This window comes from Catharus ustulatus, chromosome 4 (assembly GCF_009819885.2).
Source record: "Catharus ustulatus isolate bCatUst1 chromosome 4, bCatUst1.pri.v2, whole genome shotgun sequence".
NCBI lineage: Eukaryota > Metazoa > Chordata > Aves > Passeriformes > Turdidae > Catharus > Catharus ustulatus.
Window position 1 is genome coordinate 35,349,239 of NC_046224.1, and position 14,685 is coordinate 35,363,923.

The 14,685-nt window shown below is 39.9% G+C and overlaps 1 protein-coding gene across 1 annotated transcript in view; it reads right to left on the minus strand.

Moving 5' to 3' along the window:
• The window catches only part of FAM3C (FAM3 metabolism regulating signaling molecule C), a 30,207-nt gene extending 18,960 nt beyond the window's left edge, over positions 1-11,247 (minus strand). The window contains exon 1 of the mRNA XM_033057904.2: positions 11,148-11,247. The gene's annotated coding sequence lies outside the window, so the exon portion shown is untranslated. The remainder of the gene's footprint in view (positions 1-11,147) is intronic.
• Between the last annotated feature and the right edge of the window lie 3,438 nt (positions 11,248-14,685).

The following is a 14,685-nucleotide window of genomic DNA, read 5'->3' on the forward strand; positions in this document are numbered from 1 at the left end:
TCTTCGGTATTAGACTTCATAACTGAAATTAGAGAACTGATTAGAAAATTGGTTTGGAGTTTTTAATAGTGAACATTTTAGGATCATTTAAAAGCAAAGAACACTGGATCACAACTGAGCTTGTTCAAACTCAGATGCACAAAACCAGTACCAAAAACATTCCTTTGATTGCTTCAGAAATGGGCCAAAATAACCTAAACACTATTTTCTATTCTTTAAGATTCCATCAAGCAGAGGCAGAAGAACTAGAACCTTAGAATCCTCTTGACTTACGAATGTCCAGTAACACAAGTAACCATTTATGACTACACCATTCTCTGTCAGGCAGTACAAAAAGGCTCCCCAGTACCACTCATTAGAGACTGAGGCAGGAGGTGCAGCCCACAGCAGGGTTGACAGGGTTGACAGGTAGTGTCCCGGTGAGTTCAGCAGAACCCTACAGAGATGCAATGACCAAGGAAAACACCAAAAACAGGCAACACAAGTGATCAACATCTTCAAGTTGCAAAGTAAAATGCCGAGGTTTGGGAAGCATTATGTGACTTAAATATGGATTTTTTCTTCAGACTGTTTTCTTGGCACAAACTTTGGGAAGTTTTTCAGTCAAGGTCTACAACTTGGTCAGCAGAAAGAAACCAAAAATTCTCTCATGCAGCATTGCCTTGAAATGAAAAGTTATCCACAAAAGAACCTGAATAGAAGACAAGAAATTAGAGATTATAAATCCTTCTTGAATGCGGGTTTGTCATTGTCCAGTTCCCTGCATGGAGTTGCACATCCATCCATGCAGCAAAAAATTATTTATTCTGGATACTAACAACTAGTGAGAGGATATATGGAAAGACAGCTGGGAGTTGATGTTACTGGTTGCTTTATTCCTGCATCCTTGTGCATCCCAAACAACCCCCATGACAGATTAAAATGCTCTCCATAGGGCAGAGAAAACAGTAGCTTACAATAAGAAAAAAAAAGAAAGAGAAAAAACAAAGGGCTTTCCCCAACTCTGCTCTACTTGTTGATTAACTTGTGTGCTATGATATACTCGACACAAATACAAAAAATTAAATACACAACTACACAGAGGTACTGCAGGTATTTGTGTTCATACCTCAACGAGTTTCAATCAGTAGATGAGCAGATGCTTGCTTTTAAAAGTAACCTGTGTCTCTGGAGGGAACCTTGCTAGGTGCTTGCTGGAGGAAGCTTATAACTCCACTTAAGAAAATTACAAGCCTAAAATTCTTCCAAGCAAATCAGCATAATATTTTGTCAGATGATATAAAGTTTCTAACACACCCAAGACTGAGTTCTTTCTACATTCACGTGTTAGACAGAGTGGTCATCATGCAAGTTTTCCTCCTAGAATCATTGTGCAAGAGGAAGCTGCATTGAGATGATTGACAAATTAACAGTTCCTATTAATCCTACCTCACTGACATAACAGTGAATGAAGTGCAAATTTCAGTCCCAAGCTGAATGCAATTCAATTTGGTTAATTCTTTATCAGGCTTTTCTCAAGACTTGCCCAGAGGCAGTGCCATGGGACACACGTCACTAGGGCAGGAGCACAGCCTCTGCCCTACTTACCATGCAGAAAGTTGTGGCCACTTGCCACAAACTTTGGTTTAAAAGGGGTTTCAATAAGATTGTAATTAATGTTTTGAAGGATGATAATGAAACACGTAGATTAGTCTATTTAATTCCCAGGATAATAGCATTTCCATTAGCAACTTGATAACATGAGTGGATTATGCTTACAAAATGGGCACACACAAACAAGCAAAGATGAGAGGCAAGAATTTAGAAGGTCAAGATAATTTTGAATTCTGACCATAGCTGATTAGGAAGAGGTCCATTCAACAACAATATTTCATAAAACAGAAAGTAATGCACTCCAAAATTGGCATCAAGTGCTGCAAAACAAGCAGTAGAAATGGAAAAAGGAGATTATAGCGGCTCTCTAATATTGGGGTCAACAATGTCATACTGCCACAAAAGTGTAAGTGTTCGTTGTAAACTGCACTGATAGGACTGATGTGTATGGAAAAAAAGAAATTATTCTGCTCTGCCTAAATAAACAAAAACTACCCTGTTCTATGTGTTATCTTGACTTTTAACTAAGACCCATGCACAGTTTTTTCCTAAGTCTATCTCAATGCATAATCCCCAAATGGAAGAATCTAGATAATAATTACGTGACCTAAATAAACCAACTAAGGGATAAAAGAATAAAGTCTGCTTTGTAAGGAACTGTGAAAGAGAGAAGTCAGGATCAGACATCTTTATCTCTAATCTTCAAGGTGTAATTCTATAAATTTTTGGAAATAAATATATATTTAAAAGTATTTATAGCAAAACTAAAATATCTATTAAAGACATTAAATATTTTAATAATTTTTTTTAAATGCTGATAAGAACTGTTCTCAGTATTCTCTGGCTGTTGCTTACCTATTTGCAGCTATAATATTAAAGAAATACAACCTTACAGTTACAAGGATAAACAAAAAATTTAAAAAGAGGCTGTAAATCATCATAAAAGTCTGGGAACAGAGACAATTTTTCTTAACACATATAGTCTACACGGTGTGGGCTAATGTCCCGTTCAATATTAAGCCCACATTTTTATACTGCAAATACTGTACATGCAAATCTGTACCCAGGTTATATAATATTAAATGTGTGGCAGCCTGAGATGCTTTGCATTCAATTCAGGGGGAAGTTTTCCTCCAGACCAGTGTCTGCATACTTTCCAGCAAGGTCAAATAATGTTATACCTGGTTTTGTATATATCTGCTATTTGTTCATATGAATAGCATACATTATACTGCAGTTAAACAAGCATTCAAAATTACTTAGCACCAAAAAAAACAAATAATCAAACAAACAAGACCAAATTCCTCCCCCACTCCCCAAAAAAATCAACCAAAAACAAAACAAAAAAAAACCAAACCAAAAACCAAACACTTGAGCTTTTATTTTATTTCCAAGACTTTAGTAGATTAGGACATTGTCTTTTGTTTTTTCTTTTTTAGCACAAACTGCATTCCTCAATGATGAGCAGATGCATTTTATTCCTGTCAGAGAATAGCAAAAAATCCTTTAAACAAAAAAAACACCCATGATCATACGTGCTTAAATATAATCAATGAAACAATATTGTCTTTAACCCAGCATCTCTTGATAAGATATTTCAGTGTGTTGTATTCAAGCAGTTCAGAGCAGTGGTAGTTTTTTTTCCTCAATATTACACAGTGAATTAGATTTGTCAAGGACAGCATTAGCTATTCTTATGTGATTTCTGGTTTTAAACCAGTGGTTGTGCCAACTCAAATTATACGCCATGGATGAAAGAGCTGAGACATTCAAAATCATTCAAGACTCTTTTATTTAAATGCAGGAGGCATTTTCTTATCCAGATGATTGCTTGCTTTTCTGCTAGGCAATTAATAGTTTTTCCAATATGTTTACAAAATTACGTAATTTAATTTGAAATTAGTGAAGGACACACATGGAAAAGAATTAGATCTTTAAAAAAGTAAACAGTATAACTCAGTTGTATAATCATGCACCATTTGTGTCTTTTGGAAACACAGGCTATGATCCCAGTAGTTGCTTTCTACAGGCAGCATTCCTACATCCATACAAATTCTTTGAGGTTCTGGCAGAACTCCACATTGGGAAAAGGTTTGTCCACACAGAAAAATTTAGAGACTCAGGAATATATATTTTCTTTTCTCCTTTGCGATAAACGGTACCATGAAGTAAAATTATAAATTTCTTATAAAAAAGAGAATTCTTATAAGAATCACGTTCTTCCATATACATATCAAGATTCATCTTAGTATTCCAGACGACTGAGTCAGACCCAAAGCGTTTACTTGTAAATACAAGATTTTCTTTTATTTCGATCAAATTATATCTACAACAAATGAATGTAGATAAATGTAGGAAATGAAAATCCAGCTTATTCCAAAGTTAGAAATAGAAAATCCAGCCATGACATGTTGCATGTCCTATGTTGTGACTCCTACTCTGTGGTTTCACTTTTAGAAAAGGAAATACACATGAGAAGCAGTATTGTGCCTGAGTGCTCTGAAACTTGATGTGCAAAACAAACCCTTCCCAAATGACATGTCAAATCACTGGCCATGCAAGCTTTTGCTACTGGCATCAAGCCAGTACTTTCACCTTAGGCAACACACAAACTAGCCAGTCTCAAACACTGAAAAATTCTTCTGAATCCTGAGAAGCTGAGATAAAAGTACTGAGGCATTCTTTCTTCCCAAAGAGAATGAAACTCAACCCACATTCCTTCTGCAATTAAAGCAACAAAACCAAACCATTCCAAGGAAAACAAAAGCAACATATCCAATCAATAACAAAAAAAATATTTAGCCTTATAAGCACTTAATCCATACTTCAAAGACTGCTCTCAATTATTACAAAAATTTACTGGTCCATATAGTTAAGAATGTGATCTATGGTCCCTAAAACCCATACTATTTATATATGATAAAGTAAATCATACATTTGTTGCTGACATACCTATTGAAGAGAATCTTAGTTCTGTGTTTCATGGGGTTTGATAAATCATATATTGAAGTTCAGAAAGATAAAATCATCAAGGACAAATTGCTGAACTTCATTCACCAACTTACTTCCCCACTTCATCTCAGCTAACTACATAAATCTCACAATAAAGATTTAAAAGAATGAGGTACCTCGAACTATTTTGTAACTGAAACACTGCTGTAATTACCACCTGTTCAAAAGTTCAAAACAAATTATTTGTTTTCTGTAATATTTTTAAGAAAAAAATTAGGATCTTGATTTCATAAGACTGCAAAGTCTGTTCAGCTTTTACACAACAGGAAGTCAATAAAGCTTTGCAACACATTAATCTGTGGGATCGCCAGGTCTCACTTGAAAGTATTTTCCAGAATCTAGCCAATGTTTCAAATACACAAGAGCATTCACATCAATAAAAATACCAAGCCTCCTATTAGAATATTGCATCACTATCAAGCAATATTATTCTGTCCTGCTAAAGAGCAATTCTCAACAGAACTACTGTACCAAAGGACATGTCCTGAAGAGCAATAAATAATAACAAATAAATAAATAATCAAGTACACATAATTACTGCAACTTCACAGAATGGCTCAGGTTGGAAAGGACCCCAGTGGATCATCTGGTCCAACCTCCTGCTCAAGCAGGGCCATCCCAGAGCACATGGCACACGATTGCATCCAAATGGTTCTTGAATGTCTCCAGTGAAGGGGACTCCACAGCCTCTCTGGGCAACCCCACTGCACAGAAAGAAGTTCTTCCTCAGAAGAACTCTGTTAAGGTGGAGCTTCCCACGCATCAGTTTCTGCGCATTGCCTCTTGTCCTATTGCTCAGCCCCACCAAGCAGAACCTGGCTCCATCCTCTTGACATGCTTCCTTCAGATACTGACAGACATTGATGAGGTCTCAGTCATCTCTTCTCAAGGCTGAACAGGCCCAGTTCTCTCAGCCTTTCCTTGAAAGAAAGGCACTCCATGCCTTAACCATCACTGCTGGACCTGCTCCAGGAGCTTCATGTCTCTCATGTACTGAGGACTTGATAAAACCACATATGACCACCACATAAATTTCCTTGATGGTATGGTTATGGAACATCATTTCACACAGAGGCATATTTTAAATAAATTTATCAAGCAAGCAAGAAGAGGAAAGGAGCATATAAATACTTCCTCTGCTGTTCCAGGTTTATTGCAGGAAAACCAATTAGCTCCTCCACACTTCTCTCCAACCACAATAACACTCTAGATAGCAGCTTTAAGGTGTAAGGGTGAGATGATCATCTTGTGAATGAGATTCATGAACTGCACAGAGCACCACACTAACCTCATGCCAGAGATGCATACCAGGACTACAAACATGGCAAGCCATGGAGATTGTATATACTTTGTAAGGCAGAGAGGATTAAGACCACTAATAGGTAACAAGGGACATTTCCATACACTGTTGGAAATTAAACCCAATCTATTGTACCTACCAAGCATTTAAGTTTCTTTAACAAAAGCTCAGCATGGTCTGAGGCTGTATGTTGGAGAGGAATTTTAACCTCTGATCGGTAGCACACTGATCTCATCAGGAAAGAGGGGAAAGTACTCCCCAGTAACAGTCACTGCTCACAGCATTGTTGCTATCTCTAGTTCCTCTTGTTCTAAGGGACATTGAAACCCACGATCCACTGCACAGCCTCTTTTCATCTACTTATCTCCTATGTGAGGTAGCATTTGGACAAGTTTTGGCCCTTTGCAGGATTAAAAGAGCGTGTCACTGACTGAGCAGAGCACCCAGCAGAGACAGCGCTGCACATCAGCTCTGGGAAGAAGGGCAGTAGCAGGCTCACCACACAGAAGAGCCATGCTATACTACAGGATACTGCCAGTGGGATCACACTGCATATATGGGACTGCTGTTGGTGCCTGATCACCCCAAGTGCATGAGGCACCCAGAATCAAAGTGCTTCTGCAGTGCAGGCAAGTCACTGCTACTTGTCCATATTAGCAGTGGACAGGTTATCATTTCTGAGTGATGAGTTTAAAGATGCTTGAAGATGGAGAGGAAGTCAGTCAGTGACACGATTCTTCATAGCTCTAGAGTGACTCACTTCTTCCTACTGAAGACACACTAAACAGTCCCAAAACCTGTAGTTTCTAGGTTTCTGAGCATGAAGATATCAGAACAAAAGATCCACAACCTACATCTTGGCCTGGTGTAATCTTACAGCAACCACTACCAAAACCTTAAGCCATATCTGTGAGGAATAATTTCACAGAAAAAAAAATCTAGGGACAATGTCTTCTTTTTATACGTTATATATTTACATAATATTTAGTTAACAACTGGTTACACCCACTAACTAAAATCCAACACAGATATTTTCTATCCTTTGAGACATTATAATCTAAGCATCATCATGAGTGGGGAAATCTAAAATTATGCTGCATAGCAATTCACTGCATGTCATTACCGATGTAGAAATTTAGGAACACAGGAACATCAGGAACATATAAACTCCTCTGAAGAACAGCATCCCTCAGTGACAGAAAGGTGTTTATTACAGTGACCTTACCACTGAGACTCTATGCACGGTTGACACAAAGATATGTTGATATGCAACCACTGATAATTTAACAACTCCCAACGCAATCCCCTCTGGATTATGCTGTTCTAAGATAAATTATCTAATTGTTATGAGAACTTCTTTAATAAACCTCTGCCTGAATCAACTCAAATGCAGTTCCAAAACCATTTGTGTGTCAACTGATATTCAGCTGACCAGCAAGCACACAAGCAGCCATGGCAGCTCCATCAACCACCTCCCCAAGAAAGTGCGAGAGTATCAAGGCTGATCCAAGAGCAGCATTAAGTATCTGGGAGCAGGTCAGCCATTCTCTAGCAGCAGCAATACTAACAAACACAAGCTTAAACATTTGTGAAATGATGACTTGACTAACTGGCGACAACAAAATAGTGCAAAATAAAAAATAAATGTTTGCTACTAGGAGATGGTTACTTTCTTCTCAGACAAAAGACAACTGGGAGAAGGGAAGGAAGCCAGCCAGTCACAAGAAAGCAAATCTTATTAATAGAGGGAAGATGCCATGCATTTCCATGATAAGATTTTAATTGGACTGTTTAATTGGATGAGAACTAGCACATGTTTGTACATATAAACATATTGTGCAACTTTCTGTCACTAGTACTGACTCAACAGTCACACTAAATGCAGGGCCGAGTTTACTCCAGCAGCTCCCTCTGTCCTGAGAGTCTTACAAAGTTTCTCCTCTCTTCTGCAAAGAGTGTTCCACATTCTCTTGTCACTGAGTATATGTGAGACCAAGGCTGGAAAATGCTACAGTGCAGCTCAATGTGTAAATTAAGATACAAACTATTTTTTTATTACAAAAATACAGTACTGTATATGGGGAGCAAAAATAATTGAATAATTCCAAAAGAGTAACTATTTTTAATGCCCTGTGAAAACTTCAGTGTGATTGAATTTCAGGAACCTTGGGTGAAATACCATTTAATGTAGTCATCCACCACTTATTATAAACATCAATGAACTATTGAAGAAGGATAAGATTTTTAACACCAAGAAGCAGGCAGATGGGAAAAAACAGGGTGGAATTGGAGCTACAAATTACCCAGAAAAATATTAATCTATTTATTTTAACAAAAAAATTCCTAAAGTCCTCTCAAGAATATACCCTTAACAAAAGTATGAGGAGGCTATGTTTAGATATAAAATTTTAGATGATGAAGCAGGAATCTAGGAGCACCTATTTATAGGTTACATATGTTTAATCTAAGAAATACTAGGAAATGAGGTTTCAAGCAGCAATACCAGTTTAAAGTTACTTCCTCGTTACCCTTCCATTGTGTCCTCATGCCACAAGACCTCAGGCACACACATTAGGAAACATATTAAGAAGCGTAAAAATTGAGGAGATAGGCGAGTTCACCTGCCAGGCTGCTCCAGCTCACATGATTTTGCTCACTAAGGAAACGTAATGTAGTAAAAGAGAATATAACTTATAACAAATTATAGGACAACTTTCAAGAGTGTTTAGAGGCAAAGTGCAGCAGCATTGGGCTGCTAGCTTTGCTCACTCATGTCATGATCGCACTGCAAGACTATCAGATTCCCAACACTAATGCAAATTACGTTTTCTCAGAGAATTTATGTACAATCTTGGTGTGAGACTTCTCAGAGAGATCCTTCCAAACTGCAAACAATTACAATAATTCCAATATTGTTGACAGCAAAAGAATTGTCATAGGGCTAATGCAGCTGGCCACTGGCAGGTAAAACACAGACCTTTACAATAATTATGCCTCAAGTCCTACACAGTCTCAGCAAATTTTAGTGGAAAACTCAGAACTGAACATACATATGACTTATATAATGGACATACTGATTACCAGTATAACTAGAAAGACCTGCAGCCATTACATCACATGTTAATCCCCTGACTTCATTGGAGCTACAAGTTTAAAAAACAGAACCTAAGTTCTATTTGAATAACAAATTCTCTTTGATCAATTTAAATCTTCAAGAACAAGTTCTCTGTGTCTGCTGTAGATTCATTTTATGGACGCCTAATCTTCAGGTTGCAATATAATCTGTAAGTAGACAGGTATTTTGGCACAGTATCAACACATCTTATGATTTTATTAGAAAAAAATTAAAATCTGTTTCCTGCATGTTAGCATTTTCCTCAAAAACCTGAAAACTAAACATTCAGGAAATCACTTCTTAAATATTAATTTTCCAAAGTTCCACTAAAATGTTAAACTCTGTGTACATCATCCCTCTCTTCTGCAAGTACTAATAGTGCTCATTAAATGTAGGTGGCTACTGGTGGCACTCCAAGAGTTGTAGTCAGTGTCCAAAGGACTAGAGCAGTGTGCCTCAGACGTTGGTATTGGGATGGTGATTAGACACCGACACAGGTTTGCCAGAGAGGTGACAGGTAATCCATCGCTGCAAGCACTCAAGGCCAGGCTTGGATGGGGCTTTCAGCAACCTGGTCTAATGGAAGGTGCCCTGGCCACGGCAGTGGGGCTGGAAATAGACTGTCTTTAAGGGCCCTTCTAACCCAAACCATTTTATGTAGAGCACATATGCCCTGAAGCACTGGGGCTGCTTAGAGAGGCTGGGCAGGAACTCGTGGCTCTGAGAAGCAACTATTACTATCTGTTTACTCTGCACTCTTACTGGGTGAGCGGTCAGGACTTTTGCAAAGGGATGGAAGCAACACCTACAAGAAACAGGTGCTTCCTCCATCCTGAAGTGAATAGATGCTATTACATGAGGATGGCAAGCTATTAGCTACTGAAGAGCCTACCTGCAGGCTTAAAGCAAGTCACAAAACTTGTTTTGCCACACAAACAACTATGCAAATCAATAGTTAAAAGAGATTTCTTCATACTTAAAAGAAACCCTGAGGGGAAATACGTGCTAATGAAGATGCTCATACCTTGAGAAGTTTCGAAAGCTTTAAAAAAAAAAAAAAACAACATGACAGTCATTAAGTAGCCATTTCTGGTGTGGGTTTGTGGTATTGATACTTTTTCTAAATAACTCCCCAATTAGTATTAAATAAATACTTTGTTAAAAGAGGAACAGTCAGCTGCGTTCATCAGCAAAGAGCCACCACAGGCTCCAAGTCTGTGAGGCATACCAGGCCATGCAGAATATTTAAAATACCTGGTATATGCAAAGACCTTCACCCAAGTCTGGAGTTATTACGCTGACGTTTAACCGCTTTTAAATGTGAGAAAATGGGAAGATAAACAAATCAGGTGAGTTATATGGTCCCTTAGTGGCGCAGCCAAACACGTGACTTAACATACGGTAGCATTTACCTAAGAGGGACAAAAAAATAATTTCTATACGTTTTCCTGCTTCAGCAACTCCAGTAACCAAAGGCACACAGGATGCTTCGAGAAATATCTCTCTGCAAACAGCACGTTTAACTTCCTTAGGAGTTCACGGCTGCCCTCTGTAAAGATGCATTTAGCGTTTTAGTTAAACAAGAGCTGAGCCCTACACCCGTGAGCCAATCCACAGAGCAAGCCGAGGGAACAGCACCGCCGAGCTGACTTTGTTTCAGCAGGAAGGGGCTGCCACGCTGCCAGGTTTCACTCATTTCCCTGGACCGGCGCGTCCTGTCGGCCCGACCGCCGCCGCCCGCTGCCTCCTCCTCCGGCACCGCCGCAGCTCCGGCGCTCGCCCCTGCCCGCCGCTTCCAGCCCGCCCTGGCCCCGAGCCGGGCCGGGCCGGCGGAGGAGCGGAGCACGGGACGGACACCCCCGTCCAGCGCCCCGCCCGGCTCTGGCCCGCGGCCCCGGCCCACCTCGCCCTTCCCGGGGCGGGAGGGGATGGGGGAAGGGCCAGGCGGCCCGGGGAAGGGGCACGGCCGGGGAAAGGCAGCAGCGGGGGCAGGGGCTGGCAGCCAGCGGCTGCCCCGCGCAGAGGAGAGCGATGCGCGCCCGGGTGGCGGAGCCAGCAGCGGGATGCCCGGCGGGAGACGGGCCGGGGCCGCTCCCCGCCAGCCCCGCGGACATCGCGAGCACTCACCGGGGCTGGAGGGCGCGGGCTCGTCGCGCAGCGTCCCCTCGGCGGCCGCGCCGCGAAGGCTGCCCCGGCCCGAGCAGGAACCGAGCGGAGCCGCCGCCGCGCAGCCGGAGGAAGGCGCGGAGGGCGCACCCGCCCCCTGCCGGTGGCGGACCGGGCCCGCCCCGCCCCGCGCCCCGCCCCGGGACAGCGGGGACAGCGGGGACAGCGGGGGCTGCGCGGGGATGCGCGGGGTGCCTCCGACACAGCGTGCCAGCAGTGCCTCCCCGTCAGCCTGGGGCCCGGCCCCGGAGGGCTTGGACACCCAGCTGTTTCTGCTTGTTTTCTCTCCTATTTTACACGCCTTTTCTTTCTTTATTTCTTCTTCTTTTTTTTTTTTTTAACCCAAACACACCAGAAGTTGTCTTCTGTTATGGAGCAGAAATGGCATTTTCGGTTTTAAAATAAACTAACAAAGTCCAACCTTTTTATTTTAAAAACATTATGATCATCAGGACTGAGGCAATCTGTGTTATTGCATAAGAAGGAAAAAAAATCTCTTCTTTATCCATTTTTTTTTTTTTTGCACTGATTTTTTTCTAACCCCACCATGAGTTGGGGTGGGTAGGGAGTTAGGGATATTTGGGGTGAGTGGGGCAGCAAGCAGGAAGAACAGCATTTTATTTTGTGAACTCACATTTTATTTTTTGAACTCACTCAGCTGGACTATTGCTGGGGTAGGTATCAAAGCGCTGGGGAAGCAGAGCTCCAGACTCTGTAAATTCCACTATTGTCAAATCAGCAAGAGAGCATTTTTACAAAATCAGTGTGGCACTTCTCTTAGCAGGGGACAGAGCCACAGACGAAATGTAGGGCATATTGCACATCATCAGTGTCAGGTAGACAAAAGAAAGTTTCCATGTCTTATTTTAACGACTTCTGGGCAATAGGTATTTCTTTTATTGGTTTTAAAATAGCATGCTTTGAGACTGACCGGTCCTTGGTATGAGACAGTTATTTGAACATCAGTCAGGTAATTTCTTCAGTAAATTTTCACAATACAATGAAGTTTCAGGCATACTGTAATCTCAAAATAAGCAAAATGTTCCCAGTGGGAACATTACACAAAAGGAAAGTATTCATAACTTTTAGTTCTAAATGATGCTATAGATATATAATATATATATATATATATTATAGTTTGACAGTTAGTGCTTAATATATTAAAATTAACCATGTTCCCTGATTACTAATTAGGTGGCACAGTCCACAGTAGCAGATTAGTAAGGTCGATATGCTAACAGAGGCTAACTCCTTTGATAAGCAAATGTTTGCAATTGAAACAAACATTGAAAAAAGATTACGTAAGTAGCAATATCAGATTATTTAAAGAAGAAATAATATTATCTGCGCAATAACCAATACCTCAGAACACATCCGCATCAAAGTCAAAGAAATAAGTTAGACTTGAGAACAGCTGCAGTTGAATCCCGTTGATTATTTACTTGGCTGAAAAGGTGCCACAGCACACAGAGGGTGTAGAGTCATGCTTCCCTCAAACCATGACAGAACAAAGGAGTATGCCAGCCTTCCCAGTGTCTCAAGAAGGCTCACATGTCCTCTTTTCCTTTTGTATTTCTAATTTGTCACGTAATTGTCCCTTTTTTCATATATTAAAATTGCTATGCCCATTAAGTATAGGTCTTCCATAAGAAACATAAATATCTATTATTATCTGTGATGAACTGACCATTTTTTCTTCTGTAGATTGCCATGAAACTAAATGTGTTTTATAGCTATATATATTCTAAATGTTTCATCATGACCTAATATGTTCTTAATTCACAGTTTTTATTCCAAAACGTTTATATTTATTTAATTATAAATTAACAAAATAACTTGTTTTTATGATTACACTGTCTAGGAAAAACATATACTATACCTATTCATTTTGCAAACATCAGAAACCAAAGTATCTTAAGAATTTGGATTCCATGGGCTTGAACAGAGATGACCTTGTTGGCCTTATTTGACAAATTTCTTTGCTAGTGTCTCTAGCATTTGACCTGAACTTTCTTGTCTCTCTCATCTTTTTACAAAGTGAAATCATAGGATTGTACTATGACTGTTTTATTGAGAATAAAAACATTTCCTCCATGTAGTTACAGGAAAACTAGATGTACTGCAAGCCTCATTTGGCATCCTAGAGATAACAGGAGTAATTGAAAATGAAGCAAAATACAGAAGCAAACCCTTTCAGGTGCTTTACCTTTGTTCTGTTGATTATTGCCTCTGGCAAGAGATGTTGTGCTAATTAGTCATCAGTCTGGATTCTCAGTTCTGGAATCAAAGCTGTTTCTGGTGACTTTTAAAAGTACTATTTTCCTGTAAGCCTAAACTTCATGTTTGTACACTATAAACTAGTACTTCTGCCCTAGCAAAACTTCCCATGGTCCTTTGAATGAGCCAGACTCACATTACTGGCAGAAAGCCAGCTCTCCAAAATTTGGAATATCTGTGGCATAGAAGTTACTTTTCTCAACACAGTAGAACAGTCATAGGAAACACTTTGCATTTGATAGCACCAGTATTACAGTGCTGTGATAAATAAAATGCAACCCCAAGACCTCTTTTAAATATTATAGAGAGGAAAGGAAAAATAAATAAAAGAGAAGAAAGTTCCTTAGAGAATGCTACAGGCGGTTTGCCTTTAAGAAATTGGAAAATGTGATTTCCACCAAGTTGTGGGTCTTTTAACCATAAATAGAATTCACTCCTCTCTTCTCTCCACCTCTTCCAAACATGTGAGAACATGTATGAAAAAATCTTCCTTTGTGTCCTGTTGGCTTTCTGACTGGTTTTATATATACAGTGTGGGCGTGTGTCTGAAAGAGAATGTATTATATAGTGTTTGTCCAATGATGTGGTAGAATTTAAAATATACACATTCAGTATATATTTTTGTGACTTCACCCTGTTGCTATCAAAAGTTAATTTTCAAGCAGCCAAAATAACAGGTCTGATATGAGATGTCTGATTAACAGTGGTTATAGAACTAAAATCAGTGCTCTAGTTTTAGATGAGAAGCATGCAAGAAACATTTCCAACTGAGGTTGTACTCATGGAGATCAAGAACAAGCATCACCAGCTGGGAATTGTAGATGTCTTGAGAAAGACAGACTACAGATTGTATTGTTCATGAACTGCATTGTAAAAGGTCATGAGCGCCACTCTGAACATCTTGTGACAGCATGAGAATTCTTCCACGCAAGAAACCTCCTCCAAATGTAACTCTTCATCATAGAAAACATATGGAGTTTGCTTCCAAGTTTATTAATGTTTCATTTCAGCAAGATATTTTTCCTGATCCACAGGCTCTCAACTAGATCCTACCTTTCCCAAGGCAGAGCTCCATGTATTGCTGCTGCTCTCTCAAAAAAGGTCAATTCCTCCCCTCCCTCCCAGTCCTCACTAAACTGCCTGTATCCTGTATCCATCAGCCGCACCACTCCATGTGTGAACTATGCCATCACGGTGATCCCAATGAGATATTGTAGTTGTG